General features: G+C 44.3%; 1 protein-coding gene across 1 annotated transcript in view; it reads right to left on the bottom strand.

The window, feature by feature from the left end:
• The window catches only part of LOC117362950 (calcium-activated potassium channel subunit alpha-1-like), a 192,402-nt gene that overhangs the window by 45,563 nt on the left and 123,879 nt on the right, over positions 1–22,960 (bottom strand). The window lies entirely within an intron of this gene.

The raw sequence follows: 22,960 nt of genomic DNA on the forward strand, positions 1-22,960 counted from the left end.
CAGCGGCCCCAGCAACCTGCCTACCCCCTAAAGCAATGATCACGGCAGGAGAGATGGCTCATCTCCCTTGCCGTGATCCCCCCTCCCCCCCCCCGACAACGATCAGGGCAGGAGGGAGCCCAAGCCCTCCTGCTCCACGGCACTCCCGACCTCCCCGACACTATCGGGGCAGGAGGGAGCCCAAGCCCTCCTGCCCCGCGGCACCCCCGCACCTCCAATTACATTCGGGGCAAGAGGGAGCCCCAGCCCTCGCCCTGCAATCCTCAAACTCCCCCCCCCCCACCAAGTCCGATGGGGCCAGAAGGGAGGCCAAGCCCTACTGGCCCGGTGACCTCAACCCCCCTCCCCCCACACACAATACGGCCAGGAGGGAGCCCAAGCCCTCCTGGCCTGGGGACACCCTCTAACCCCCACCCCCCACTAAAATACAGGCAGGAGGGATCCCAGGCCCTCCTGCCCCTGACGCAACCCCCCATGACTGCCCCTCGAACTCCTGACCAGGTTGGGTCCATGTGCCTAAGGCCCTGCCCACAGGAGAGGCCTAAGGCTCCTGGGCCTATTCTGGTTGGCCCAGGCACCTCAGGCCCCACCTGTGGGAGGATTTTGAGCCGCCTGGGCCAATTTGGCCCTATTCCTGGATTGGCTGGCCAGCCGGATGGGCGGGCTTGGCACCCATCCATCCGGCCAACTATTTCAAGGTATGGGGGTAGGATTGGGGGGGGGTCGTGGCCCTTTGGATTCGGCAGGGGGGTTGAGGATCACGGGGCAAGAGGGCTTGGGCTCCCTATTGCCCCGATATCGTAGGGGGGGGGGTTCGGGGGTGCCGTGGGGCTAGAGGGCTTCCTCTTGCCCCAAATGTAATCAGGGGTTCGGGGATGCCGTGGGGCAAGAGGGCTTGGGCTCTCTATTGCCCCGAATGTAATCGGGGGTTCGGGGGTGCCGTGGGGCAGAAGGGCTTGGGCTCCCTCTTGCCCCGATCTTCATTGGGGGTTCGGGGGTGCCGCGGGGCAGGAGGGCTTGGGCTCCCTCCTCCCCCGATAGTGTCAGGGAGGTCGTGAGTGCCATGGGGCAGGAGGGCTTGGGCTCCCTCCTGCCCTGATGTCGTATGGAGGGGGGGTCGCGGTTCAACAGGGCAGAAGGGCTTTGGATCCCTCCTGCCCGGATCGTTGTGGGGAAGGGGTGGATTCTGTAACCGGTGTTTTTGACAGACACCGGTTACAGAATCCAGCTTTTAGGGGGAAGGACTGGCTCTTCCTTTGCCTAAAAGCTCTTGATTTGAACATTTGGAGCTTAGGCTTTTTTAGGTTGATTATATGGTATAAGTTTAGACGTAGTGGTGGTCTGGGCGTTTAAACAGCTGAACGTAGAGGCAGGCCATTATCAAAAAAAACCCTCCTTTTGGACATTTTTTTTTTATAATGGACATTTTCCCTGTTGCTACTTTCAGCATTTAAGGCCTTAGGCCAAAAGGGGAGTTAGACATTTTTTTTTTTATTATGCCCCTCCACATGTATGAGAATGCTATATCAGTTAATTTTAACATAGACTCACAATTTGTGCATATTATATACATGAGCATGTTATATGTTTGGGCACTTTGTATGCATAAAAATATGGTAATCATGGCTGCAACACTGAGCTGCCAAGTTATCCAGTTCCAGGAGGGAGACTTTTTGGTCGGTCCCAGTTGTAAACTTATATCCCAAAGCAGTATTTTATTTGTGGAACCTGATGCAAGTGTAATAAAGGGTAGGTAAGGAGGGCGGTCCACCGCAGGTGCAGCCCATAAGGGGGTGCTCCAAAGACCAGCATTATGAATTCCTTCTGCCAGTGTTCACAATTTGCTGCTCTGACGGTATCAGGCCTTCCACTCTGCTGGATCTTGCCTTCGTGGAAACAGGAAGTATATCAGAGCCAGCAGAGAAGAAGGCCCAAAGTTGACAAGAGCAGCAAGTTGTGAAGACTGCACTGCCAATGGGGGGGTGTTGACAAAGAGGGAGGGGAGTGGGAGAGAAATGCTGATTGGAGAGAGAAAGGGTGAAGGAAGACTAGGGAAAAGAGAGGAAAGAGAGATGCCAGCCTATGGGGGTGAGGGGGAAGTGAAAGAAGAAAAGGAGATGCCAGATCAAGGAGGGGGAAGGAAAGAGGTCACAGCATGGGGGAAGAGAAGGGAAGTAGACAGAGAAGCCAGACCAGGGGAAAAGGAAGGAAGGAGGGAGGGTTAGGAAGGAGAGGAGATGCCAGAGAATGGAAGGGGAGGAAGGGAAGAGAGATACCTTGGCATGGAAGGCAAGAAAGGAGACAGAGTTGCCAGACTGTAGAGTGAGAAGGAAGGAAGGAAAGGAGAAGTGAAAGATACCAGAACATGGGAGGGGGTGGAGACAGAAAGAGAAAAATGTAGAGGGGTGAAGCTGAAATGAATCATATACAAAGGAGAGAAGGGGCACAGGATAGACAGTTTATGGAAGAGACATAGAGGGAAGATACCATAAGGAAGGGGAGAGGGCAGACACTGGAAGAGAGAGGGAGAGCAGACAGTGGATGGAAGGGACAGAGAGAAAGGGCAGACAGTGAATGGAAGGGAGAGAGAGGATAAACACTAGATGGAAAGAAGAGAGTGAAGAGATGATTAAAGCAGAAGTGGCAAAAGGTAGAAAAAAATATTTTTTTGTTGCTTTAAAGTAGTATTGTAGCTGTATTGATAAATGTTTATAAATAGAAAATGGTAATAAGGTAATATTTTTATTGGACTAATTTTAATACTTTTTTACTAATTTTTGGATACCAAAATCCCTTTTATCAGGTCAGCACAGCATACTGTGAAGCGGTATACTGTACTAACTTGAAGAAGGAGGTTTTGGTCTCTGAAAGCTAATTGAAAAATGGATTAGTCCAGTAAAATGGTATTTTCTTGTTTTCCATGTTTTGTTTTATTTCTGTTTGTTAATTTGTAAAGTGGTGATTATTTGTCAATTTTTTTAATTTGCATCTGCTATCTTTATGTTTTGCACAGTATTAGGGAGCATTTGTCACTGTTTCTTTTGTGTTGCATTGTATGCAGAGTCTGGCTTCTTGGCAGTTCAGTTTAACTTTTGTCTATATATTGCTATTTTTAGTTTGTGATTACTTCTTGCATACTGTGTGGAGACATACCGGTAGTTTTCTGTTAGCATTGACTGTGCAGGATCATCTGAATTAATCTGACTTGTTTAGTTTTAGAATAGGTATATTGATGTTCTAGTGCTCACTGCAGTGTTTAAGATGATGCCTTTTCCTAGGTGCACCCTTGTTGTGTAGCTCATGGACTATTACTAAAAAATATATTTTTTATAGAGAGGAGGGGGGTATTAAAAAATGATTGGCCCCAGGTGTCAAATATACAGTTCTAGGTATGCCACTGGCAAGTCCCATAATGCATCAAGATGGAGTTTGTCAGAAACTCCCTCTTGGAACTGGGTAACTTGGCAGCTCTGGAAGCACTAAAGAAGTGATTTTAGAACCGGCTGTTTAAGTGGATGCAGTCAGTATACATAACACATGCACATTTCCTGGTAAAAATAGCCTCTAGGAATGGTCTCAATGATACAGTCTAGATCAGTGGTTCCCAAACCTGTTCTGGAGGACCACCAGCCAGTCAGGTTTTCAGGATAGCCCTAATGAATATGCAAGGAGCAGATTTGCATGCCTTTCACCTCTATTATATGCAAATCTCTCTCATGGATATTCATTAGGGCTATCCTTCAAACCAGACTAGCTGGTGGTCCTCCAGGACAGGGTTGGGAACCAGTGGTCTATACTAGAGGTTCACAACCTAGTCCTTGAGACACACCTAGCCAGTCAGGTTTCCAATTCATGCAAATCCATCTAATACATATTCATTGTGGATATCCTGAAAACCTGGCTCTCGAGGACTAGAATTGCCTAGCCCTGACATACAGTAGATGTTCCTATGCTGCCACATCAGGGTGGATAAAAGTCAATGATTTTTTAAAAATTGGATTATTTTATTTAAATCATTTTTTTTTTAAATAAAATGCTTTTGTGAGGAAAAATCTATCCAAAGATAGATTTCTATTTAAGATACAGTACATTATAATTTAATAGTTATTCATCATGAAATAAGGATTAGTTTTCAATTATGTAAAAGGGGCTGTATATTCATGCAATGTTTAAATTTTTTGGGTACATGGATTCCATTAATCCATTCATAATGTCACGGGCATGATTTAAATCATGTCTTTCTGACTAGTGATTTAAATGAAATCCATCCTGTGCCACATTGATGTCATGCCATTGTCCACGTTCATATCCCAGTTCATATGTTGCATGTTTCAGTTAGTGAAATGGATATTCGTGCTGGATGTGATCAGCAGATGGCCATCTATTTCACTGGTTTTTTGTTTTGGTTTGGTTTTTAAATGGTTAATGGCTGGTAATGGAGGTCTTAGTGATGTTGATATGTCTATTGATTGTTTATCAGAACAAAAAAATACTTTTAAAAAAATGAAAAGAAAATTTTAGTCAGAACAGGCAACAACACGGGCCAGGTCATGTGATTAAATCTGTGCCCTTTCACCTACCACCTGGCACCATTTCTTTCCACAGAACACTGTAGCTACACATAAAAAGATTAGTTAGAATTTAGGCACTCATGCATTAAAGAATCAAGAGACACTCGGAGAACATCAAAAAATTATATTTAATAAAAATGTCCTTTTATAAATCTCAGTTTTGTCACACTGTGAAATTTTCTTTTCATTTTTCAACACAGTAACATAAATTCAACGTTGAGTGTACTTTATGTTCTCCCATCCATTCACTATATCACAATAAAAGCTAGGACTATAGTCATCAGTAATTAGAAATATATCATGCTTAGGCAATAATATAACAAATATTCCTGTAACAACCCATCTAAAAATAAGGGATGCACAACCTGTATTAGCAACATTCTTGTTCATTAAAATGAACAGTAAGAATACAACAGTACTTAAATCACTTATGACAACAAAGGACTACAAAGAAAAAAGTCTGTCTGATCCACAAGTAATTTATGGGTGAAGCCCATACCAAGTATATTCAGTCACCAATCCAGGATATAAGTGCAGGAACTCATCAATACAAATTGTGTTAAACTAAGTAGATAAGGTCAGGTTGTTCGCCCTCTTCAAGGTAGGGAGAAAGAGAGGGCACTCTCTAAAATGAAAAGGGGATAGATTCCGTACAGACGTAAGGAAGTTTTTCTTCACCCAGAGAGTGGTAGAAAACTGGAACGCTTTTCCGGAGGCTGTTATAGGGGAAAACACCCTTCAGGGTTTCAAGACAAAGTTAGACAAGTTCCTGCTGAACCAGAACGTAGGCAGGTGGGGCTAGTCTCAGTTAGGGTGCTGGTCTTTGACCAGAAGGCCGTCTTGTGAGCGGACTGCTGGGCACGATGGATCACTGGTCTGACCCAGCAGCGGCAATTCTTATGTTCTAAGTGCAGGAACTGTTTCAGTTGTACCCCCTGAAGGTGACTCAGACACTTAGAACAGTGTTTTTCAACCTTTTTTGGGCAAAGGCACACTTGTTTCATGAAAAAAATCACGAGGCACACCACCATTAGAAAATGTTAAAAAATTTAACTCTCTGCCTATATTGACTATATATAAAGTAATTCTCTTGAATAGGAATCAAATAAACACAAAGAAAGTATTTTATAATTACTTTATTATGAAATAAAAATTATAAAAATTATAAAATACTTTATTCAGTGCGAAACCTGGGCCTGTTTGGCTGAACACAAAGCTGATATTCTGGCTGGAATGGAAGAAAGACACACACGTACCTCTTCGTCAACAGCTCTCAGTCTCTCTCTGTATTTGGTTTTTATAGCATACAAAAATAGACAAATATACCCTCCATCCTTTTTATTAAACCACAATAGCAGTTTTTAGCGCAGGGAGCTGCGCTGAATGCCCAGCACTGCTCTTGACGCTCATAGGCTCCCTGCGCTAAAAACCACTATTGCGGTTTAGTAAAAGGTGACCATATTGTAAAATATAGACAGCAGATATAAATTCAGAACTGTGCATAGTAAGTGAAGGGAAGTTTTCATCTCTGGGAATTTACCCAGTTAACTATTAAGTTATTTGGGCAAATTCCTTTGAAAACTGTGGTAATACTGCCTCCACTTTGCTAAATTTAAAATAAAATCATTTTTCCTACCTTGTCTGGTGATTTCTGGTTGCACTTTCTTCTTCTGACTGTGCATCCAATCTTTCTTCCCTTCTATCAGCCTGTATGCTTTCTCTCCTCCACACCTCATTCCCTCCCCCAACTTTTTCTTCCTCTCTCCCTGACCTTTCTTTCTTTTTTTCTGTTTCTCTTCTTTCCTTCTGTTTCCCTGCCTGCCCCCTTTCTTTCTTTCTCCCTGCCGTTCCCCAAGCCACTGCCACTGCCGCTGCCATCGGGGAACAGGACCCACCAATGGATAACAGGCCCCAAAGCCGACGCATGCTCTCCCTGACGTCAATTCTGCAATCGGAGAGGAAGTTCCGCCCAGCCAGGCTGGTGATTTCTGGTTGCACTTTCTTCTTCTGACTGTGCATCCAATCTTTCTTCCCTTCTATCAGCCTGTATGCTTTCTCTCCTCCACACCTCATTCCCTCCCCCAACTTTTTCTTCCTCTCTCCCTGACCTTTCTTTCTTTTTTTCTGTTTCTCTTCTTTCCTTCTGTTTCCCTGCCTGCCCCCTTTCTTTCTTTCTCCCAGCCTCCTGTCCAGCAGTAACTCTCTTCCCTTCCTCCCCTCCCAGCAGCATCTCTCCGTCTCCCTCTCCAGTAGCAGCTGTCCTTTTTTTTCCTGGCCCAGCAGCTTCCCAGATTCCTTTCCCTCCTCCCCTCCCAGATGCATCTCTCCTTCTCCTTCTCCCTCTCCAGTAGCAGCTGTCCCTTTTTTTTCCTGGCCCAGCAGCTTCCCAGATTCCTTTCCCTCCTCCCCTCCCAGAAGCATCTCTCCTTCTTCTCCCTCTCCAGTAGCAGCTGTCCTTTTTTTTCCTGGCCCAGCAGCTTCCCAGATTCCTTTCCCTCCTCCCCTCCCAGATGCATCTCTCCTTCTCCCTCTCCAGTAGCAGCTGTCCCTTTTTTCCCCTGCCCAGCAGCTTCCCAGACTGATAGTGGTTTTCTCCCCTCCCAGCAGCTCTTCTTACTTCCCAGCGCAGCGATTCACGAAGGCAGCCTCGGGTCCTTTGTTGGGTCGCGCCGCCTCTGAGGAAAGAGGAAGTTGCATCATCAGAGGCAGCCGCGACTCAGCAAAAGCCCCGAGGCTGCCTTCGTGAATCGCTGCGCTGGGAAGTAAAGGAGAGCTGCAGAGAGGGGAGAAAGCCACTGTCGGAGGCTCCCCAAGATCTCTCCGGCCCAGCGCGCGCTTCCGATGCTGATCTTGCCGGTCCTGCGCGGACCGGCAGGAAGTTCAAATGAGTCAATCTTGCCGGTCCTGCGCGGACCGGCAAAAATTTCCTGCGGACCGATACCGGTCCGCGGACCGGCGGTTGAAGAACTGTGGATTAGATCGCCAAGACAAAGTGAGTCCTGGGTGATCGACTCACTTTGCCTTGGCGAGCTACTGGCGCCCCTGCCTCGGGCCCCCTGTAAGCTCCGGGCCCGGCGGCCCGGCGGCACACCAGGCAACATCTCGCGGCACACTAGTGTGCCGCGGAACAGCGGTTGAAAAACACTGACTTAGAACATAAGATTGTAAGCATTGCTGCATGGGGCAGAGCAAAGGTCCATCAAGTCCAGCCTTCTGTTTTCAAAGGCAGCCCCCTGGCAGTACTCTTTCCACATGGTACTGTTGTGGCCATCTTTCCCACTCACCACCACTTCATGTATCCTGATGCTTTTGGTGTACTTACTGGACAAGCCGAGCTTTCAAAGCAGCCTTTACCATGGGGTGATCTTTTTATAGATTGGATCGGAATACAACCTTTCCTGGCCTTGTGGCTAACTCAGTCATCTTGGTTACATTAGATCAAAGGGCAAATATACCCCTTAATTAAATAAAACACACTAAAAATTGCACATGCATTAGAAATGATCCAAAATGCTGCTGCAAGGTTAATCTGTGGTGTTAGAAAGTTTGAATACATAAACTAAACTAAACTAAACCTTAAGTTTGTATACCGCATCAACTCCACAATCGTAGAGCTCTGCAGGAACTGGTATAAAGAAGGAACTCCATACATAGTAAGAGTTACAGGAACTTAATATAAAGAAAGTTTACAGGAACTTAGTATAAAGATGAAACATCATAGAGGGAAGGAGGTATTACATTTTTGAGAATAGCCAAGTTTTCAGATGTTTTTGGAATAGTTGGAAGGAGCCCAGATTCCGAAGTGGGGTAGTAAGATTATTCCAAAGCTCTGTGATTCTGAAAGGGAGAGATGTCCCTAAATTTCCTGCATGGGAGATGCCTTTTAACAAGGGGAAGGATAGTTTGAATTTTTGGGTGGATCTGGTGGTATCAGGATTCAAGGAATTCCAAGATAGTGGAATTAGGGGAGGAAGGATGCTGTGTAGGATCTTAAAAGTTAGGCAGGCGCATTTAAAGTGAACCCTGGAAATTACTGGAAGCCAGTGAAGGTTGGACAGAAGCGGGGAGACATGGCCAAATTTACTTTTTGCGAAGATTAGCTTAGCCGCAGTGTTCTGAATCCGCTGAAGTCTTTGAAGGCTTTTCTTGGTTAAACTTAAGTAGATTGAGTTACAATAGTCCTTGGTTGAAGAAATTGCACAGGTTACCTGTACGCTTATGTACTATTTTCAAGACATTAATACTGGTGTTCAAAGTCACCTGCCATGGGATTCCTTGCTATTTATCGCAAATTATGGAAATCTATCGACCGCTTAGAACTCTGCGATCTGAAGGTGAGATACGATTGTCATTGATGGACTTCTCAAAAGTGCATTATGAGAATACAAGAGTTTCTGCTATTTCCATCATAGGAGTAACGCTGTGGAACAAATTAACTGGACCGCAAAGAGCTCTATCTGATATTCAGAAGTTTAAGAAAATGAAAGACGTTTTCTGCCTAATTGTGGTTTCATGATTAATGTATTGTGAAGAACTGTGAACCAACTATTTACATGGAATGATCTGTAATCTTTGACGTTTGTACAAGTCTTGTTTGATTTATTGTATGTATGTTACTATTTGTAAAGCCGCCTAGGAATCAGCGGTTGAGAAATTTTTTAAAATAAATAAATGAATTGACTAACAAGCTAATTAGTGTTGATAATTGGCATTTTAACAGACAATTATTGGTGCTAATTAGGATCTGTTCCTAAATTTTGCACGCAAGTTAAACAAGGGAATGCGTAAATAATAATAATAATAACAGTTTATATACCGCAGGAACGTGAAGTTCTATGCGGTTTACATTGATTAAAAATGTTACAGATTAAATAGAACTAACAGAGTTAAAGTCTAGAGATCAGTTATTTTGGGAAAGATTGTGCAAATCAGCTACCTAAGTACTTTAGGAACAGATATGTTTTTAGGTGTCTCCTAAATTCCCCATAAGTATTAGCAAGCATGAATAATTGTTTCAGATCTTTACCCCATAATGCTGCCTGATATGAGAAAAGATGTTGATGATGTCTTTTAAATTTGTATCCTCTAACTCAGCGTTTTTCAACCGCTGTTCCGCGGCACACTAGTGTGCCGCGAGATGTTGCCTGGTGTGCCGTACGGTCAGGGCCGCCATCAGGGCAGTACCACCAGTCTAGGGAGAGGGGCGGTCCGCCCCACGTGGACAGAAGAGAGCTGGACGGGGGACCCGCGGAGTTCAATACATCTCGAGCCGCGAGGCTCGTCTTCTGTTCCTGCCTGCCCTGCAGCTAACATATAGCCGATCGCAAGCGTTCCCCGATGTCAGCGCTGACGTCGGAGGGAGGGCTTAAGCAAAGCCTGCCCTCCGACGTCAGCGCTGAAGTCGGAGAATACTTCCGTTCGGCTATTTGTGCGCGGCAGGGCAGGCAGGAAGCAGAAGACAAGCCTTGCGGCTTGAGCTTCGTTTTGCTGAGGAAGTTGCAAAGATGGGCTGGGAGGCAAACACGGAACACAAAAGGGGGGAGGGAGTGCGTTTTGGACACAAGGCATGAACTTGGGAGAGAGGAAGGGAGGGAAAGAGATGCTGAGGTGGGGGAGGGAATGCGTTTTTGGACACAGAAGGAATGGACTTGGGAGAGAGGAAGGGAGGGAAAGAGATGCTGAGGTGGGGGAGGGAATGCGTTTTTGGACACAGAAGAAATGGACTTGGGAGAGAGGAAGGGAGGGAAAGAGATGCTGAGGTGGGGGAGGGAATGGGTTTTTGGACACAGAAGGCATGGACTTGGGAGAGAGGAAGGGAGGGAAAGAGATGCTGAGGTGGGGAGGGAATGCGTTTTTGGACACAGAAGAAATGGACTTGGGAGAGAGGAAGGGAGGGAATGAGTGTTTGGACACAGAAGGCATGGACTTTGGAGAGAGGAAGGGAGGGAAAGAGATGGTTGTGTACACGGGGAATAGAAGAAAGGAGAATTTTTGGTCATAGGGAGGGAGTGAGGTACAGATAGTGGCATACCAGGGTGGGGGGGGCGGTCTGCCCCACCCCGGGTTTACGTCCCAAGGGGGTGCACAGCTGGCCACCCTCCAGTGTTGTCCCTAGGCCGGCAAACTGCGGCTCTTTAGCCACTTGAGTGCCACCGCCGCCAACGGTGTTGTTGGCGGTGGCAGCATTATAAAATACTTTCTTTGTGTTTATTTGATTCCTATTCAAGAGAATTACTTTATATATAGTCAATATAGGCACAGAGTTAAATTTTTTAACATTTTCTAATGGTGGTGTGCCTCGTGATTTTTTTCATGAAACAAGTGTGCCTTTGCCCAAAAAAGGTTGAAAAACACTGCTCTAACTGGTGGAGAAACAAAATTCAAGTTTTAGCTTCTCTTATGTCTATTGGTTGAAAAAGAGAAAAGGTCAGATATATATTTGGGGGCTAGACCGAATAGTACCTTGAAGCAAAAACATCCAAACTTAAACTTCACACGTGCCTCCATCGGCAGCTAATGCAGGAGTCGGTAGGAAGGAGTTATATGATCGAACGTCTTCAAGCCTTGAATCAGCCTGACCGCCGTATTTTGCACCAGTTGTAATCGCTGCATATTCTTCTGGGAGATTGAGCGGGTCGTGGGTGGATTGGAAGCATTCCATTAAGTTACACGCATAACTATAGAATATGGGCATCCACACTTAAATTTAGGCTCAAGTATTTGCATCCTGTTTTTGTTACTTCAAATGACTGTGCCTAAAATTTAGTTGTGGCTCCTGGGCATAAAACATTGGGAAAAAGTGTAAGAATGAGAGATTATCCTGACACATGTTTTGGTTATAGGTTCTCTGAAGCAGTGCACAGCAAAACACATCAGAACCTGGCACCTTTCAGAAAGTAAGTACACTTTTTTTTTTATTTCACTAAGTTAAGTTTTTCACATAAAGCATGTTGTGGCTTTTTGAATTGTGCTAAAAGGGGCACATTTTGTTAGGCTTGGCCCTTCAACTAGTCTCCAATTTGACAACTCGGAGCACATTCTATAACCACTTATAAGTACGTTGGAGAAATATTTCTTGCTGGGGGTTTTGGTGTATGTTTAGACATTTCTTCCCCACTAGCATGTTTTGAATTGATTTTTTTCCCTGTTACATGATTGGGTATGCTATGCCAGTGGCATAAGTTGCCACACTTAAGTGTACCCTGCAACATACACAACACATAGCATTCCATAAGTTTTATGCATTGCTAGGCAGAATGCTCATGACATATCCATGCTCCGCCCACAGGTACAGCCTACATGTACCTGCCCTCTATGCTACATGTGTGTCATGATTACAAAAATACACCAAGCACTAACGCACATATTTGCAAATTAAGGGTGCCAATCCCATATGTGGAGGGCCATTTTTGAAAAGGATGTATGTCTGATTTGGATGTTTGCCACTAAAAGTCAGAAGCACAGAAATGTCCATTTTTGAAAGATGAACTGCTAGACATTCAAAAAAAAATTTTTTTTTTAAGTTGCCTAGATAGACATCTAAGCCACCATGACGTCCAACCCTTAGGATGTCTAACTTTATACCCCATTTTTGACCAAAGAAATATCTAAGTTGGAAACATCCAAATCCAGACCATTTGGACATGGGAGGTGCCAGAATTTTGATGGACTGGCCACATAGACATGCCAACAGAGCAGTAGGACACCTTAGAGGACACTGCTGTGAACTTCAAATAAAGAGTGCCAGAAGTGCATCGCACCATATACCCCATATAATTTATGGTTAGTCCTCTAAAACTCCCTAAAAACTTACTAGACCTGTCTACCACCCAATAAACCTCATAGCTATGGGTGGCACCTATATGGCAGAAGAGTAGGGCTTTTGAAGGCTCACACTTTCCACCATAAATGTAGTGGTTAGAGTGGCTTATGGGTCTGGGTCCTCCTCTCTATGGTTCACTAGCCCATCCACAAGGTTACTTAAGGCACCTGTGTGATGCTCTACTAGGCTTTCCCATACCAAAAGCTGCTCTTCTAGAGATTCAGATATTTTGGGGGTGGGAGGGGATCAGTAACCACTGGGGGAGTGTGGGGTCATAATGTATCTAGTGGTCATCTGGCCAGTTTGGGTATCTTTGTGCCACTTAGGTGCTTCTAAAACAGGTCTACCTCCAAACTAAGTTCTATCCAGGATATCTTGGAAAAGATTTGATTATCACCACAAGACATCCAAGTTAAGCCTGCCTAAAGCCTGCCCAAAACATGCCCAGAATATGCCTCCCAATACATTCGCTGGAACTCTGGATGCACAGCAGGAGAAAGGTCTTGCTAGACGTCCAGGAAAAGGCTTTTGATTATTGGCACTTGGATATCCCGGCGATTAAGACATCCAAATGCCAACTTAGGCAATTTATTGGATGTTTTAGTTTTTTTGATTATGAGCCCCCATAGTATTCTTTAAATATTGGCCCTCAATTGGCGCCTTAATTTAACATCTTAAAGAATTGCCCTTACAGTATGTAAATGCAAGAGGAGGGGCATATTCATAGGCCCCAACCATGTCCCACTCAGTGGGACATGGTTGGGGCTCCCACTTCCATAAGTAACTTACAAAATACTGCAAGTTACACTTGCCTCTGCTGCAAACCTCTGCCGTTACTCTGGGTCTATGGCTGGTGTAACTGTTGATATATAAATGTAAGGTGTGCTAATATTTGGTTATGCTAATATTCTATAACAGAATCTGGGTGTGCACCGGGGGTGGACCAAGGTGGGATGCAAGAGGCGGAGATGCTAGATGGGGAGGGAGGAAAGGGAGAGAGAAGGGAAGATGTAGGACTAATTAGTAGAGGGAGAGGAGAGATTCTTGACATGATGTATGCACTGCCTCTATTGCATGCAAATCTAGCTCATGAATATTTATTGTGGATTTCCTGAAAACCTGACTGGCTGGGGTTCTCCCAGGACAGGATTGGGGACCACTGGAATGGGGAGACAGAAAGGAGATGCTAGATTTGGGGAAGGGAAGAGAGAAAATGAGGCTGACACTGGCAAATGATAGGGTGAGAGAAGGAGGCTGACTGTCAGATGCCAAAGCTAGGAGGACTGATTAACCCCAAAACCAAGGACAAATTAATCAAGAAGCTATGGATGTCTCAACTCTTTTGGAGACATCAAATAAAAAAATTGCTACTCCAGCGACTTTGATAATAACTGTAGCTCTTCAAACAGATAAGATGTGGATTTTGAGATTATTCTTTAAAAATAGACAGAAACAATTCCTGTGTTATAAGATACAGATATATCCAGATTTATCACGCGAGACGCAAAAGCGTAGGCGTGAATTTCTTCTACTTAAATCAGGAGTCTTAGCTTTGGGGGCTACTTTTTATTAGCGTCATCCCTGTAAGTGCATTGTGCATTACCAAACAATATGTATGTTTTCTTTGAACCATGTCATTTAACTTCCTTCTTGTCACTCACCCGACTGGGTAAAGAAAAATCTTAAGCTCGTTAGAACTAAGTATTACATTTTGCTTTAGTCTCAAGCTCATGTTTCTTTTAGGAATTTTCTTTATTTCTCGCCGATAGTAAATCTTGGACCAATGTGGACTTGAGTAAAATTGAACCTTAATGTTAATTGCTTTATATTTGTTGGCTTGTAGCCATTTGTTTTTTCTCTTTTTGAATATGATCTAAGTTCAATTTCTTTCTGTACAAGTTTTTGTATGCTTGATAAATAATTTGAAATTTATAAATAAAAAAAATAAAAAAAAAAGCTAGGAGGACTGATGCTGGTAGGTTGAGATTGGGAGGGATAAAAAGGTAGAGTTTAAAGGAGGATAAAGAACAGATGCTTATACATATAAATATATATAGAGAGAGAGAACATTACTGCTAAGGAGTGCTAGAGAAGCAGGGCTTTTTTTGTGCCAGTATTTATTTATTTGGTAATTCAATTTCTATCCCGTTGTCCCCAAAGAGCTCAGAACGGGTTGAACATACATAGTATACCGTTGACAGGTTACAATTTACATTGGAATTGCCTTAATCTCAGTACAAGATTATGATACAAGTTTTTTCCTAGCTAGACACATATTAAGGGTCTAATACTAATATACTGTACAAAATATACAGTTTACCAGTTACAATTTCCCCTGGTCATCCTTACAGTGCAACTTTTCCAGTACAAGTTTTATCCTAATTGACACACATAGACAATTTACAGGACGGATTTGCCATAGTTATAGTGCAAGATTTTACCTTACAAGTTTTCTTTATATGACACTTACCGGGTTCCAGTACCAATACACATTTCTTTGCAATCCATCAGTCAAGGTCTGGGGGTTGGGTGAAGAGATATGTTTTTATTTCTTTTCTAAAGTTGAGGAGTCCTTCAGGGGATCTGATCTGTGTGGGGCAGTCGATACCAGGGGCTCGGTTATAAAGTGGGAGTAGGAACGTCATTTGGCAGTTTGCAGTTGCAGGGCACGAACAGGGGGAGTTTTGAGGCATATTTTATCCTGGGAGCGGAGGGACTGGTTTGGTACATACGGAGGAAGCTTAGCCATCACATAGCCCAGTGGCATGTCATTCAAGGATCTGAACACTAGCATCAGGCCCTTGAAGATACACTGGCATACTGGCACCTTTTTACTTGCTCATACCCCCATGGCATATGTGACCTGGCATCTCCCTCCCTTCCATCCCCAACCCCCTTCCCCAAGTCTAGCCTTCTTTTTGACATTCCAAAAGGCAGCAAGGCAGCAAACTCTGCCCTGCTACCAGCCCAGACACTTGTCTGTACCACGCCTGCCTGAGGAAACAGGAAAAAGGAGGTACGTCAGAGAGGCGGGCTGCTGTAGAGAAGAAGCAGGAACTAGCAGCAGGGCAGCCATTTGGGAATTAGTGCCGCCACCGACCTTTGCAAAGTCCAAAGGAAGGTTAGAGTTGGGGAAGGGAAGAGATGTCAGATTGTGGCTGGGAGTTGGGGGGGGGAGGGGGAGAGAGAGAGAAAGCGTGTGTGTGAGTAAGAAGAACAGGGAGCAGTAAGGAGAGATGTTGGATTCTGTGGTGGGGCAAGAAAGAAGGGATGGAGGGAGAGATGTTAATGGGGATGGGGTAATGGAAGACGAAGAAGAGGAGATGTCAGATTAGGGGAGGGCAAAAGATGAGATGGACTCGGGGGTGGAAGAGAGTGAGGGAAAAGGTATGGCTACTGTAGGGGCAGAGACATCAATAGTGACCCCCACCCCTAAGGTTGCCTTGCATAAATATAGGTGCCTTTTTTCCTACAAAAAAAAAAGCATTGACTAGAAGTGACACCTAGAGACTCTACAAAGGTGCGCTGACAGTTTTAGCTGCTACCACCTCCTTTTAAGCAGGCGGTAATTTTTCGGCTAGTGCGCGCTAATCTTATGCGTGTGTTAAAAATGCTAGCGCGCCTTAGTAAAAGGAGCCCTAACCAAAGAAATTAGTTATGAGTGATCCTTCCATACACTCTGTGGGCCTATACAAGGCTCAAAGATAAGTAACAAAATGGAAGATCCTAGTGTTCAGCTGGAATTGGCCAATGTAGAAAAAGCACTTCTAAATCGAAACAGAGAGAGCAGCAGAATGATAGCATAGAATTTGCAAAGACCTTAAACTTGATGCAGAAAATGAGCAGGGCCAAATTATAACTGATAACAGAACACTGAATGACTTGTTAATCCAAAGTTTGGTTCTAGCAGGCTCTTCTTTGATTAAGGTTCTTTTATTTGGACCAAAATATTGGATCCTGGATTTTGAAGGGTTTTTTTTCCCCTCCTCTTTGAACAAAACTACTCCTACATGATAAATGAGGGACGGTAAAAGTCAAGCAGCCCTTTCAGTATGGCTGGTTATTTCTGTCCACGTGGTTCATACAACACGAAATAGAATGCCAGTGGGGCAGAAGTGATCAGGAGCTCTTGGAGTCAGGGATATGTAAATGGATGAAGGGAACCCTGGATCCAAGGTGGTAGATCACAGGTGTCAAACTGAAGGCCAATGGGCCAAATCCGGCCCACCTGGTCGTTTTATGTGGCACGGTCCGATGCCCCCAGTGTTACCTTGTGGCCGGCTCCCTCTTCCTCACAGCCGTAGTGTGCATGGAGCTGCATGCAGCGGCTCCTCGCGTGCCCCACACCTCATCCAGAAGCTTTTCTTCTGACGTTGCGACATCAGAGAGAAGGCTTCCGGTTCAGGTGCAGGACGCACGAGGAGCTGCTGCACATAGCTCCGTGCACACTGCGGCTGTGAGGAGGAGAGAGTCGGCCACAAGATGACACCGGGGGGGCATTGGACCGCGGACTGCATAAAACGGCCAGGTTGGTGCTGGCCAGAAAGTTAGACACCCGCCGGAGGGAGGCACAGCATGGAGGAAGGGAGACAACAAAGGTATGGGGAATGGTTTTATTTTCAAGTTAGTGTTTGAATTGTGTCAATTTTGAGCTTTTTAATCTGCTGTCTATCTTTTGCACTGCTCAGGTTTAAAAAATATATATATATTTGTACTTTTAGTTTTTAGTCCTGTATTTGCATAGGGATTATCTGTGTTCTGGTAGGAATGAATGTTGAGAAGCATACTGTGTGCTTTGTGTAGTTTAATTTTGTGGTTAACCATTACCAGTATGTGTTAATAAGATTATATTGTGTGTGTATATATGAAAAATGAATGAGAAAAATGGTGTTATAATTAGTATTATTATGGGGTCGGGTCTGGCCCGCAACTTAGCCTGTGTTTTGGATTTCGGCCCCTTAATGTGATTGAGTTTGACACCCCTGTGGTAGATAGAAGCTTATTTTGATGGCGGCAGTGGCAAAGAAGACAGGGGTAGACCCAATGAAACTGATATTAAAAATGATTTAAATAGTCAGGAGAGGCTCCTGGATGTTTAAATCACTTGTCCAGGGCTAACCAAGCATATTCAGTGGCACTTATCCAGATAGTGTCACTGAAAATGTCCAGTTAGCGCTGAAAGTGAAACTATTATAGAGTATTCTAGGGGTGGAGTCAGCACTCAGCCAATTAAATGCCAATATTGAACACTTAACCAGCCAGGGTAACTGCATAAAAAGAATTGCATAAAAATCAGTCCTATCTTTATTCTGACTGCTTATACCTGTAAATTCAGTTCTGGAGCCTGGACATGGCTCAGCATTAAATTTCTAGGGTAACATTGGGAGCGGTTAACAAAACATCGCTGAATAATTCTTTGCTTTTTAATTTATTTTATATTTTTTTCCATTTTAGATAAATGAAACAAAAAAACATGAAACAACAGAAAAAAAAAATATTCGGTGTACTTCCCTAGACAGAGAACAATCATTGCTCACAGCGTAGAAGCTGCTGTAGGTTACCGACTCCTAACAAAACAAATCCCTCCCCCCAAATTCCTGCTTTTCCCCTTACTTTTTTTTTTTAATTCCCCTTTAACCTTTCTTTAGAGCACAGTAACACCACTGTCCTTCATAAAAATAGCTCAAGGGTAGGAATTATACAAAAAAGACCATGTTCCATGCTCCATCTGTTCATTTCCTGACAGCTGTATATAATGTTAAGGCCGTAAAAAAAGTGCAAAAAAATAATGCAACATAAAAGGAATTGACTCCGATCCAAGAGGCCATAAACGGTAAGAAATACCGCTGGATGATTTATACCACGCTGTAATTTTTACAGTAAGTCATCTTTCAGACGTTTGCTCATGACAGATTTTAATAATATTAATGCCTAGGGCGATGCAAGTCATAGGCGATGGGGCATGTTCATCAAGCTGTCAATCCCAGTAAATGAAATTCTATAAGCAATAATGTAACATGTTTAAAGCAAGCTAATAAACAAGTCAGCAGAGAAATATTACTGTCACGGTCCTCTTTCGCTAATCCTGTCTACACATCATATATTTGTATATATACATAAAAATCTCAGATGTAAATCTTCTCCCCTGGAAGATTTACGACTGCAGAAACACTGCTGACCTTTCCCAAAACTCCCTCCTGTCTCCCTCTTGCACACATTGCGGACAGAATGGCTGGGCATTTTTCATGATTAACTGAAGGCTGTGCGGGATCATGGCTTGATAATAACGTCCTTCATTATTATTGTTTTGTTATGGGTTGGGTTTTTTTGTTTGTTTGTTTGTTCCCATTTGAGTTTTGCCATTGGGTTGGGAGGTTTCTTGGCAGTACAAAAGGTAAGGAAGTATAAGCCCCAGCCAAGAGGAGACCTGCCAGTAATTATCTGAGTTCTCATTAAGGGAAATTAAATTTATTTCATTCCTATGTCTGTTTCAACAATCTGGTTTCTTTTCGACTTATTACCTATTCCTGATTGGGGTTATGTTTGGTTTTAATATAACCCTGTTTCCACAGAGTAATCCTTTGGTATTTTGAAAATTTTATCTATTGGCCGAGGGGTACAGACTGTGCTTTCCCCTTGTATCTGGTACACTACAAATCCAGTTGAACAACGGCTCCCGTTCTCCTTCCACAGCGCTCAGCCTCATTAGCCTAACCCAGACATGGGCAACTCTGGTCCTCGAGGGCCGGAATCCAATCAGGGTTTCGGGATTTCCCCAATGAATATGCATGAGATCTATTTGCATGCACTGCTTTCAATGCCTATTCATTGGGGAAATCCTGAAAACCCAATTGGATTCCAGCCCTCGAGGATCGGAGTTGCCCATGTCTGGCCTAACCCATTGTCTTTTTTTTGGGGGGGGGACCTGGTAAATCCTCCTTTTCTGTTCCAGCTCTATTAGGGCTAACGCTAGAATCCTGGCACAATAAACCATCATTTACAACAACCACAGAAAGATTTTCTTCCGTTTTAATAGCTCCTTCTACAATTCTTAGCTTCACCACTTCAGTGAGGGTCCTTCGGAAACCCTGCATCGTAGGTTGTAAATCTAGTTACCAGGGGCCACTTTTAATAACAGCAGGATTTCCTTCCTCTAGGACAGTGGTTCCCAACCCTGTCCTGGAGGAACACCAGGCCAATTGGGTTTTCAGGCTAGCCCTAATGAATATGCATGAAGCAAATTTGCATGCCTATCACTTCCATCATATGCAAATCTCTCTCATGCATATTCATTAGGGCTAGCCTGAAAACCCGATTGGCCTGGTGTTCCTCCAGGACAGGGTTGGGAATCACTGCTCTAGGGCACAGGTGTCAAAGTCCCTCCTCAAGGGCCGCAATCCAGTCTGGGTTTCAGGATTTCCCCAATGAATATGCATGAGATCTATTTGCATGCACTGCTTTCATTGTACGCTAATAGATCTCATGCATATTCATTGGGGAAATCCTGAAGCCCTGACTGGATTGCAGCCCTCGAGGAGGGACTTTGACACCCCTGCTCTAGGGCAGGGGTAGGGAACTCCGGTCCTCGAGAGCCGTATTCCAGTTGGGTTTTCAGGATTTCCCCAATGAATATGCATTGAAAGCAGTGCTTGCAAATAGATCTCATGCATATTCATTGGGGAAATCCTGAAAACCCGACTGGAATACGGCTCTCGAGGACCGGAGTTCACTACCCCTGCTCTAGGGGCTCTGAAGGCTGCCGTGCCTCTTTAGCATTCTGAGTTGGCCCAGAAGTGCAGAAGACTCCAAGGGTCAGCCCATTCCAAAAGTTTTTTAAATTTCTTGAAAAACTGAGCAGGACCTCCCCGTCCCTATGTCTCTTCCACAAGCCATCAATCCTTAGATCATGTTACTGAGGGAAAGTTACTTCCAGATAGGTGGCATCATAATGGCTACGGCACAGAACTCTTAAGTTCTGGACTTTGCATAGAAGGAAAACAGGAAGAAGAACCTAGGGTAGAGTGAGACCTCTGTGAAATGCAGGGTTTAGTGGGGGCAGAGAGGGATGCATCAAGAACTGAAGATGGAGACAGCCAGGAGAGGTCTGGCTTAATGCATTATAATGTGGGACTTTACTGCGGAAAACATTTCCATTAGCTTTCAGTACCTGCGTTAGTCAGTTATTTATTTTCTATAATGTTCTTCCAAGGGAGCTCACAATGGGTTACATGAATTTATTCAGGTACTCAAGCATTATCTCCTGTCTGTCCTGGCAGGCTCACAATCTAATGTACCTGGGGCAAGGGGGGAATTAAGTGACTTGCCCAAGGCCACAAGGAGCAGCGTGGGTTTGAACCCACAACCTCAGGGTGCTGAGGCTGTAGCTTTAACCACTGTGCCACACTCTCCCCTGTGCCACCATAACACATTAGCTAGTTAACGATTCCATCCCTATGCTCCACTCCCTCAGGAAAAAAAAATCTTAAAAATTATATTATGTACGAGTAGCGTGTGGAAACAGAAAGAAAAACAAAACATAACAAAACGCAAAACACTTCAACGTGTTTCTACATTGGCCTGTTTTCACAAGCTAACTGCATCTTATAAGCTTACCGCCCTTTAGTAAAAAGAGCCCAAAATCTTGAAAAAGAAAGGCTAGAAAAATTAGGGACAAAGAGGAAAACTCTGCACTGAGTTAATGGATGATTTGAGGACTGGTATGTAAGTATTTTGTGTTTTACACAGTGATGGGTATTTCTGTAAGAGGGAACCTGTTTTTAGATGCCAAGAGCACACCTATTTAGAGGCTATTTTATAAAAAGAACACAGTAACACAGTAAATGAGGGGCAGAAAAAGACCCTCACAGTTCATCCAATCTGCCCAGTCATAGGTTACCATATTTTCAAAAGCAAAAACCCGGACACATGATCCCACCCCCAACCCCGCCTTATCCTGCCTCCAGCCCCGCCCCCACAGTGCCTCGTCTCTTCTTCCCTGACCAGCTCCGGCCATGTCTGGAGGGCCTCAAGCATGCACGGATGTGTGTGACATCATCCGCGCATGCTCGGAGGCCCTCCAGACTCGACCGGAGAATGTCGGGGCTTCCAAAACCCAGATAAACTGCCAGGTTATGGAAAGTCCATCTGGGCACCCAGACAGTCCTTTACAAGAGGACATGCCCAGGTTTTCCCGGATGTCTGGTAACTCTACCCAGTCACCCGTTTTGAAGTGCTGGTTGTGAAGTTACCATCATGCCAACCATATAGGCAGCCAAACCCATGATGAGGATCCAAGTATTCAGCTTACTAGTCAAGACCCCAAGCATTCAGCTTATTAGTCAAGATGCCTTCTCCTCATCCCTAAGCTGCACAGCATGCCCACTTACAGTATGTGACAATAAAATGAACACACTGGAGTTGTTGAAACTTCACCTATCTCTTGCCATTTGCAGGGCAAAGGTCATAGAAGTCTGCCTGGCCTTAGCTTCCCCCACTAGGCACCTACTTTTCTTTACAGAATACTATTGTAACAGGTCAAATATGTGTCTATATATGAGGCATGTGCACTTACACCAGCCTTAGAGCTGGTGTAAGTGCTTGAAACTAGAATGTTAAAGAATGCATGCAAATCATAGTATACTAAACAGGCTGCTTCGTGGCCTTCTCTCGTCGGGGAATTCCTTCTGCCGCATCACTGATGACATCATCAGTAATGCGGCAGAGGGAATTCCCCGACGAGAGAAGGCCGCGAAGCAGCCTGTTTAGAGTGCTGCCGGCCTGACGCTGCTCTGGAGGGAGCTATGTAGAGTTTGCGGTTGGTGGGGTTCAGATGGTCGGCGGGCCAGCTTAAAAAAACTAAACGGGCCGGATATGGCCCGCGGGCTGTAGTTTGCCCATGTCTGGTCTAGAGCAAGGTTACTTCCTCTAGTTAGTGATCTTCATCAAAAGGAGTATGGGAACAGACTTAAAGATTTCAATATGTATACTTTGAAGGGAAGGCAGGAAAGGAAAGATAAGATAGAGATGTTTAAATACCTACATGGCATAAATGTGCATGAGGCGAATCTTTTTCATTTGAAAGGAAACTCCAGAATGAGAGGTCATAGTATGAAGTTCCTAGGTGATAGGCTCAGGAGTAATCTAAAGAAATACTTTTTTAACAGAAAGGATGGTATATGTGTGAAATAGTCTCCTGAATTCAAGAAGGCATGGGACAGGCACACAGGATCTCTTAGGGAGAGATGGAGATAGTGGATGCTATGGATGACTGGATGGGCCATTCGGCCTTTCTCTGTCATCATGTTTCTATTGGGTACTGAATTACAATGTTAGATGCCACACAAGCAACACTTCCCTCTAGTGAAAGAAAAACAGATATGAGGACGAGGGGAAGTCAGCAAAAGAAAGAGAGGAAAAATCTTCATTAGGTAAATCAACAGACAACTGATGGGAGGAGAACAGGCCTTCAAGAGCAGCCACAGAAAGCTGGAGGCTTTGCAGGCATTAATACCTTTTGTTGAACCAATTTACAAATTATCTAGACATGATTGTGTATGTCAGTGGTTCC

The sequence above is a fragment of the Geotrypetes seraphini genome, chromosome 6 (genome assembly GCF_902459505.1).
Source record: "Geotrypetes seraphini chromosome 6, aGeoSer1.1, whole genome shotgun sequence".
Classification (NCBI taxonomy): Eukaryota; Metazoa; Chordata; class Amphibia; order Gymnophiona; family Dermophiidae; genus Geotrypetes; species Geotrypetes seraphini.